Here is an 8,804-nt window from a genome sequence, read left to right as displayed (position 1 = left end):
AAGGAGAGCAGCCGTTCCATTCATCCATGAAGGGCGTGTTGTGGTGGTGGGGAGGTGGCTTTGGGGCGCTGGAAATGGGGAGGGGACTCTGTTGTATCCGGGTGTCCATCCCAGACTGCCCGTGTGCCTGTGTCTTTGTAGCAGTTTGGGTTGAGACTGTGCCTGTTGCTCAGATCTAGGAAATAAAACAGTTTTCTGGTGTTTTATGGGGAGGTGAAGGTGTTTCTGTGCGTCGTTGCTGGGGCCAGGGGACCCTTTGAGCCTGGCTGGGTGGCAGAAGGGGATCCCTGTTCTTTACAAATGCAAAAAGCCCTTCTCGGATCTACTGCAGCTGATTTATACACAGATGACTTGGCATCTGGCCCAGATGAGTGGAGCAAAGGTGCCCTGCCCCAGGGATGTCTCCTGGCCCTGGGGACGGCTTTGCTAGAAAGTGTAAGATGTCAGGGGTTGGCCAGGTCCCCTTCCCATCCACGCTCCAGAGCAGAGGTGGGATCCAGCAGGTTCTCACCAGTTCCCGAGAGTGGGTTACTCATTATTTGTGTGTGCCGAGAGGGGTGACTAATTGGGTCTGCTTTTCCGTTAGAAATTCCATGAGGTCCAAAAATCATAAAGTCCTGTTGTTTCCTACGTGGCTGGTTAGCGAAGGTAGAAAACGGGATAATTCTCCCTGTTGGGCTGTTTTAAAAACATGTTTTAGAAATATGGTCAAGTTCCTTGTTTAAGGAAAGTCTCCTCCTTTTGATTTCTAGAAACACAATTAAGTATTTGAAAGTATTAAGTATTTGACAGGCAGTCAATTAGAGGAGAAGTAGTTGTTTCTGTTGGCAGTAGACGATAGGACTTGCTAGAATGAGTTTAAATTACGGACAGAAAGATACCAGCTGGAAATTAGGAACTTTTTTTTACAGTAAGAGTTTTTTACAGTAACAGAAATTATTAATGCCCCGCCCCCGGAATGCCCGGCCACACCCCCATCATGCCCCACCCAGCCCCATTGGCACTACGCCACTGTTTGAATCCCACCACCATGGGAACCTGTTACTAAAATTTTTGGATCCCACCACTGCTCCAGAGGTGGCCACGCAGGCCCCAACAGTGGCTGTCCCCGTCCACCTAGCCTCCAGGACAGTGGTTCTCAACCTGTGGGTCGGGACCCCTTTGGGGGTCGAACGGCCCTTTTCCCAGGGGTCGCCTAAGACTCTCTGCATCAGTGTTCTCCATCTGTAAAATGGATCAATGTTAGGGTTGGGGGTCACCACAACATGAGGAACTGTATTAAAGGGTCGCGGCATTACGAAGGCTCACTGTTCCAGGAGCTCCCATGTGCTGGCCCCTTCAGGGAGAGGTGTGGGCGGGGCCCGGAGCCCTGCCTGAGTCTAGCAGGCATTTCTTGAGATAAAGAAGACGCCCTTGGACCAAAACCAAGGGCTTCTTTTCTTCAGAAGGTTGTCAGAGTTTGTGCCTCTGACAGCAAACTGTCAGGGTGATCCGTTCAAATTTGGGAAATTCACGGCTGAAGTTGTGGGAGAGTTTGACTTGGAGGAAGCCAGGCTGTTTATCTTCAATGCTGCGTTGGTTCTGACTTCTCACGGGGGAGAGGCGAACAGTCCAAACACACCTGTCGCTTGCCTGCAGCAGCAGCAGCACAGCCCAGTCTGGGAATGGAAAGCCCTCCTCCTTCGTGGCTCTCCCTCTGTTCACACAGTCTGGAGGAATCTGCATAGTATCTGTTCACAAAGTGCAGCAGTGTAGTGGTTAGAGTCAGACTGACATCTGGGAGAATTCACAAAGGACAGCCCTGCGAAGTCTGACTGTGACTAGCGCTCAGCATATGCCTAAGGGCTCGCTTGCCTGCTGGTCCGCTGGACAGTCTTGAGGGTAGAAGAAGAAGAAGAAGAACAAGAAGAAGAAGAAGAGAAGGAGGAGGAGGAGGAGTTTGGATTTATATCCCCCCTTTCTCTCCTGCAGGAGACTCAAAGGGGCTGACAATCTCCTTGCCCTTCCCCCCTCACAACAAACACCCTGTGAGGTGGGTGGGGCTGAGAGAGCTCCGAGAAGCTGTGACTAGCCCAAGGTCACCCAGCTGGCGTGTGTGGGAGTGCCCAGGCTAATCTGAATTCCCCAGAGACGCGTCCACAGCTCAGGCGGCAGAGCGGGGAATCAAACCCGGTTCCTCCAGATTAGATACACGAGCTCTTAACCTCCTGCGCCACTGCTGCTCCTTTCCTTGTGCCTGTCAACATGGTACGGGGGTGACGGTCATGCTGGGGGGGGGAGGGGGCTATGTCGGTCCTTCTTGCTTGTTCCACTGAAGAGGCCTCAGAAGTCCAAACTTCTCACCCGGTTGCTGAGCAGCAGAACAACTGAATCTGGAATTGGGGCTTGCTGGCCAGGCACAGAACTTGACCTCCCATTCATTTCTCTTTCTCCCCCCCCCCCCCCTGTGTGGGACGATAATGGGGGAAGGGACAATTTGCTGCAGGCCGAGCTATCTTTGGTGCTCGGCAGGGTCTGGCGACTGCTCCCAAAAGCATCTTTTTCATCCTGTCTTCGCAGTTAAGTGTTGCAGGACAGTTTTATCGCATGAGGCCGGAAATAACTTTTTCCACTGGGCAGGCAGTCCCGCACTGCCACTCCAAGAAATGTGTCTTCCATATGTGTCCTCCTGACACAATTCTCTGATAAGATAGAAGATCCCAGAATGTTCCCAGGGCACAAGAAATGGCTCCTGCTTGCCCTTGGCGGTCCGGGGAGGGGAGGGGGTGGTGGAATGTGGGGGAGGGGTATTTGTCATGCAGGAGACGCATTTCTAAACAGGGAGGCCTCTTTCCTGCGTTGCTGCAGGTGTGGGGGTGGAAGTAGCATGAGGGTGAGCAAAAAGCACTCTGTGCAGGCTCAGGAGCCTTTGGCTATTGCCGCGGCGGCTTCAAACAGCCAAGTTATATCACTGGAATGAGCTCAGGGAGTTCCTCGGCTCAGATCTGTGTTTACCACCACTCACCCTGCTGTTCCAGAACTCTGCGGGCTCCCTTCCCAGATTCATTTCCTTGTGATCCCAGGGAGCCTGCCGGATTCTCCTGGCATCGAGTGACCCGTTTTCTCAGGGAGCCACGTAGCTGCTTTCAGGGGGAAAGTTCCGGACGTGGCAGAGCCCTACGGGGGTGGAGCGGTTAATAAATCCAAATAAATAAATAAATAGAGAAGATTCAAATCAGGGGTGCTCTGATTTCGTTTCCTGACGATGCTCAGAGGAAGGGCGCATGCAAAGCATGCTGGGAATATCCCTCCAGGGCATCACCCATTAGGGGTGCCTTGGCTGTGAGTAGCGAGACTGCCCCCCCCCCCAGCTCCTGCGGCCAGTAGCCAGACATGCTGAACCCTTTTGCTAGGTGATTTATGCCACCAGCCAAAGTGATAGCCTGAGGCAGAGAGTTCCACAGGTCAATAATGCATTCCTGGAGGAAACTTTCCTTAATACGTGATTTTGCATCCTTGTCTTTTGAGAAAGAGCGGCAGCTTCATGCCTCATGCCTTAGGAGCAGCAGTGGCGTAGGAGGTTAAGAGCTCGTGTATCTAATCTGGAGGAACCGGGTTTGATTCCCAGCTCTGCCGCCTGAGCTGTGGAGGAGGCTTATCTGGGGAATTCAGATTAGCCTGTACACTCCCACACACGCCAGCTGGGTGACCTTGGGCTAGTCACAGCTTCTCAGAGCTCTCTCAGCCCCACCTACCTCACAGGGTGTTTGTTGTGAAGGGGGAAGGGCAAGGAGATTGTCAGCCCCTTTGAGTCTCCTGCAGGAGAGAAAGGGGGGCGGGGATAAATCCAAACTCTTCTTCTTCAATTGCCGGCTTCCTGTTAGGAAGGCTAGCAAGGAGGAACATGGATTGGGGGGGGGGGGGGGGCTTAAATGGAGGGGGGGGGGAGGCATAGAGGAAAGCAGCCCTGAGAGGCGCAGTTGTGGCAAAAGGCCCATGGTAAAAATGAAGACCAGTGACTGAAGCTGCAGAAGGCGGCCTGGGCTGCAACTAATGGATGGGAAAGAGAGAGAAGCTTGGAAGGAAAGGAGCTGTATGTGGCAGGCTGAGCCGCCCCCCCCCCCCTCCATCCCACTGCCCTGAACCACAGCCACGAGGGCTCCTGGCATGTACAATGGGCATCATGGTGACATCCTTTGGAGAACTGTTGTGTGGACGGAGTGAGCTCTTCCAGGCACCTTCCAGAACCACAGTAAAGAAAATAAGCCAGGCTTAAGCGTGGCAGGAAGGAGGAGGAGGAGGAAGCAGCAGGAGAGCGGCAGTTTTGCAACCAGAGCCTGCTATAGCCACTAGACACCACTGCTGCCCTGCAGTGTTGGAGGAGGCCCCAGGAGACTGACGGACGGGGGTCAGGGGTCACCTTTCCTGCCTGACCTTGATGATCTGTCACCGTCTCTGGCGCCTGCGTGGCCCAGGTCCTATTTGGGGACAGAGACGGGATCGATGGAGCTGGCGGCCAGGTCGGCGGATCAAGGATTTGGCGTGTGTCGGCGGGCACGTATGACTGCTGGGAGTCACCGAGATCCTTGGCCTGTTCCCAGACGTAGGGTGGAAAAAGCCCTGGGCAGGGTGGCACTGCTCTCGCTCCAGCCTCGGGCAAGTGACATCTGGGCACCTGGGTTCTCCTGAAGAGGTTTCAGCTGTCGTGTATCAGAACAGAGCAGGGGGGGATCCTGGGATCCTGAGTCCTCTTGGGAGGGAGGAGGTGGGGGGGCACCTTTTGTTTGCAGCTGCGCAGGCAGAGATCCAACGGCAGAGTCATTTCCTGCCACGGTGGAGTGTTGTGGGAAGCAGGGCTCCCGGGTTCCTGCCTGTTATGCAATCCAGAGGAGGTCCCAAAAGAAGCAGGCGACTTTCTTTTTGCGTGGGTTTTCACCCTGCCCTTCCAGTAGAGTTCAGGGCAATGAGCAGAGATATCCTCTCGTTTCATCCTCACAACAATCCTGCAAGGTAGATTAGGGCGAGAAGGAACGATGGCTCCAAGGATACTTGGAAAGTTTCACGGTGAATGTGAATTTTGAGGTGGTTTCTCCAGTCCTCGGTTGAGACCTCTAAACTGGAGGCTGGGCTGGAAGGAAGGAAGGGATCCAGGAACCTCCTAAGAGGGGGACCAGCTCTCTAATAAAGCAGATATAGCAAAGCGGTAGGCAAGAGCCATTGGTGGGTGGAGTGCTGGATGTTCTTAGCCATTCTGCCTTGGTCAAGGTCAGGCAGGAAAGGTGACCTCTGACCCCCGTCCATCAGTCTCCTGGGGCCTCCTCCAACACAGCAGGAGAGCAGTGGTGTCTAGTGGCTACAGCAGGCTCTGGTTGCAAAACTGCCGCTCTCCCACTGCTTCCTCCTCCTCCTCCTCCTCCTTCCTGCCACACTTAAGCCTGGCTGTTCTTAGCCACACACACTCAGCCCAGTCTATGGCTCTGTGGGAAGTCTCAGCTTCCCCAGCAAGGCAACCAGCCAGACAGATAGAGGTTGGGGATGGGGTGGAGACTTACAGAAATGGGGGCTGGTCAGACACACGGCCTGCTGCTGGCAGCGCTTCTCTTCTGGTGTGGGGGGGGGGCTGGGAAGCATCCTCAGGGGTCACATCACGCCTGCCGGGGGCCAAGGGTCGGCTCCGTGCCGGCTGGCCTCCTCTCCTTGCTGGGGACATGAAAGGTGGACTTTCCATCTCCTCCTGGCTGGAGGAAGTACCGCAACAATAGGCCGCTGCTGGGTCAGACACCCTGGCTGCACGTGGCCCGAGTGGGTCGGGGCACAAAAGCACGTAGGAGCCAGCAAAAATTTCAGCAGGCAGAAATCTCCTGGTGCAGTCCCGAGCATAACAGCCCGTGCCATGTAGAGGTTAGGATGAAAAAAGCAAGGATACGGTCTGGCAGACTGGAGCTCAAAGGCCCACTGAGCTGTCTTGCTTAATCCAGTCATCGTTTCTCTTGGCCTAACCTACCTTGCAGGGCTGTCGTGAGGGTAAACATTGGAAGGAAAATCCTGCGCTCCAAAGGAAAGAAGGGTGGGGTAAATCAAATCTCAACCCAAAGCTCTCTGGGGTCACAAACCCCCTACCCAGAAGCCCACGAGAGGAATCAGAAGGCAGCAATCTTCCCACATTCTTGCCCTCCATCTAGTATCCACCTGCAAGGTTATGTTCCTGCTCTCTGAATTCTGTAGAAACTATATAGAGCATATGTTATTAAAGTGTCCCCTTTATGAGGAGGCAAGGAAAAAATGCCTGTCACATCTACTACACAAAATGACATATAGTTCTGATAAAGTTTGTTGTGAAAAACTATCACAAGATAAGAAGGAGAATATTACTAAATGGGTAGCAAAATTCTGTCTATTCATTATGAAAAAGAAAAAATGATCTGAATATGGCATCCCCATTAGATATTTTTGTTTTGTCTAGTAATTTTATGCTGTTTGGTGTGTCTACAAAGTATAATGATATATAGATGGATAGTGCTGGAATATGGGAGAGAGATCTGCATTCTTGTTTTGTTGTCGATATTTTGGAGATTTGTAATATATTTGGTCATTGACTGTAAATAAAGTCTTCTTCATCTAGTTATCCACAGGTACCCTGCTACTGATCATGGAGGTTCCATTTAACTCTCACTTCAGGTCTAACACCTTTATAAAGTAAGCGGGGGTGGGGGGGTGGGGTGGGGTGGTGGTGGTGATCCTGCATCTTCTGCAAGCGATTTCCACTAATCCCACGTTGTGGGAGACGCCTTCCTTTCGTTCTGGTCTGAAATTCCTGCAAGTCAATCTTATTGGATTTACTACCAAGTTTACTCCCCCACTCTCTCTTTCCTGCCATACTTCCTGCCCCGCCCCCCCTCCATCTCCTCACCATATAAACTTCTGTCAGGGCCCCATTTAGGCATGTTTACTCCAACCTAACAAGCCTTGTGGGGAAGGGGCTGCAACCCCTTCCCCTCCTTGGTTGCCCTCTTTTGCATTTCTCCTGCTCTGCAGGCCTGTTTTTGAGATAGGGCAATCTGAACTGCCTGGAGTATTCCCACTAGGCATGGAGACCATCTGGCTCCAGTCTTCTTTCTGACCATCTCCTGCAGGGTGTTTGCCATTTTCGGCCGGCGCCATGCATTCCTTTGTCACTTTCCTCAAGCCATTCCCTGCAAGGAGGACCTGAAGCCGTGCACAGGAGCCCTAAACAACGGGCACCATTATAACCTCACTATATTGAACATTCTATATCTTAAAACCCCTCCAGCAAACAGAAGCAGGGCCGTAACGAGGCAAACTGTAGCCCTGGGCAAAACCTGAGTTGGATGCCCCCCCCTCCACACACACACACACACACACGGGCGGCCACTCTACCACGACCAAATTTTTTTTGCACCAGGACATTGGTGCCTGCAGGGGGTGCATTTTTAGACATATCAGCACCAAAATTTCAGCGTATCATCAGGAGACTGTCCTTATGTTTGGTGAGCTTTGGTTCAAGGAGTCCAAAGTTATGGGCTCCCAAAGGGGGTGCCCCATCCCCCATTGTTTCCAATGGGAGCTAATAGGAGATGAGGGCTACAGTTTTGAGGGTCCATAACTTTGGCCCCCCTGAACCAAACTGCACCAAACCTGGGGGGTATCATCAGGGCTGTCTCTTTATGAGACCCTGAAAGTTTTGAGACTTTGCCTTCAGAAATGTGCCCCCCCCCCCAGCCTGCAACCCCCATTGACAGCAATACAGAAAACTCAATGCAGAACAAAGATTCTTGGGCAAATTTCTGGGATGTTCTCTGCAGGGGTGCATTTTTGGATATATTCAGCACTAGGTTGTATATCTGACTGGAACATGATGTAGTATTCTTGCCCGTGCAGTTTGGTTTAGGGGGTACAAAGTTATGGACCCTCAAAGGGGGTGCCCCATCCCCCATTCTTTGCTAAGGAGATGGGGGCTACCCTTTTGAGGGTCCATAACTTTGTACCCCCTAAACCAAACTGCACCAAACTTGGGGGGTGCCATCATGACAGTCCCCAGATGATACCCTGAAATTTTGGTGCCACTAGCCTAAAAACTGCGCCCCCTACAGGCCAAAAATGGAAAACCACTAAAAATACCCAAAAATGAGCCCTGCATTTTGATGCCCCCCCACAAGGTGGTGCCCAATGGGCATTAGAAGAGGCAATTGTGCAGAAAGCATTACCTGTTGGATGTCTATCTGCCATGCAGTGGTTAAAAGAGCTTATGAAATGGAGGAGTCAGCCAGCTCAAAGCAAATATAACATGAGCCAGGAGGTCGGGGGAGCAGCCTGGACTTTGGGCGGAGAGTGGCAGATGTGGGGAGGGGGAGAGAGGAGGGGTCTCCCCCGAGGGCATCTGTTGTGCCCAGTCTCCTGGGTCCCTTGCCCCGGTGCATCCTGGTTCTTTGGCAAAGGCCTCACTTGAGGTCCGGCATGTGGCAGAGTCATCCGTCTGGCTCTCTTTGGGACGTGGTCATCCTCACAGCCTTTTTGGCACCCTCCACATGACCTCCGCCAACTTTCACACCTCAACCTGTGGCTGGCGTGTGGCCAGGGGCGACGTGCTTGGCCTAGCATGGGCCTTTTCTTCCCCACTCCACTGTGGCCGGGAGGAAACTCCTTTGCCTTCCGGCCGGCGGAGAGGAATTGTCCATCTCCTTCGAGGCCTGTCCAGTGGCATTCCTGCTGTCAGCGAAGTGCGGGCGTGCAGCAAAGGGGTGGGGGGGAGCGTGTGAGATCGACCTCGGGCGCCGGGAGCACAGAGCAGGCGGATGAAACATTAA

This window comes from Sphaerodactylus townsendi, linkage group LG15, assembly GCF_021028975.2.
Source record: "Sphaerodactylus townsendi isolate TG3544 linkage group LG15, MPM_Stown_v2.3, whole genome shotgun sequence".
Classification (NCBI taxonomy): Eukaryota; Metazoa; Chordata; class Lepidosauria; order Squamata; family Sphaerodactylidae; genus Sphaerodactylus; species Sphaerodactylus townsendi.
The sequence above is the reverse complement of the archived record's forward strand: the minus strand, read 5'-3'. Positions refer to the sequence as shown.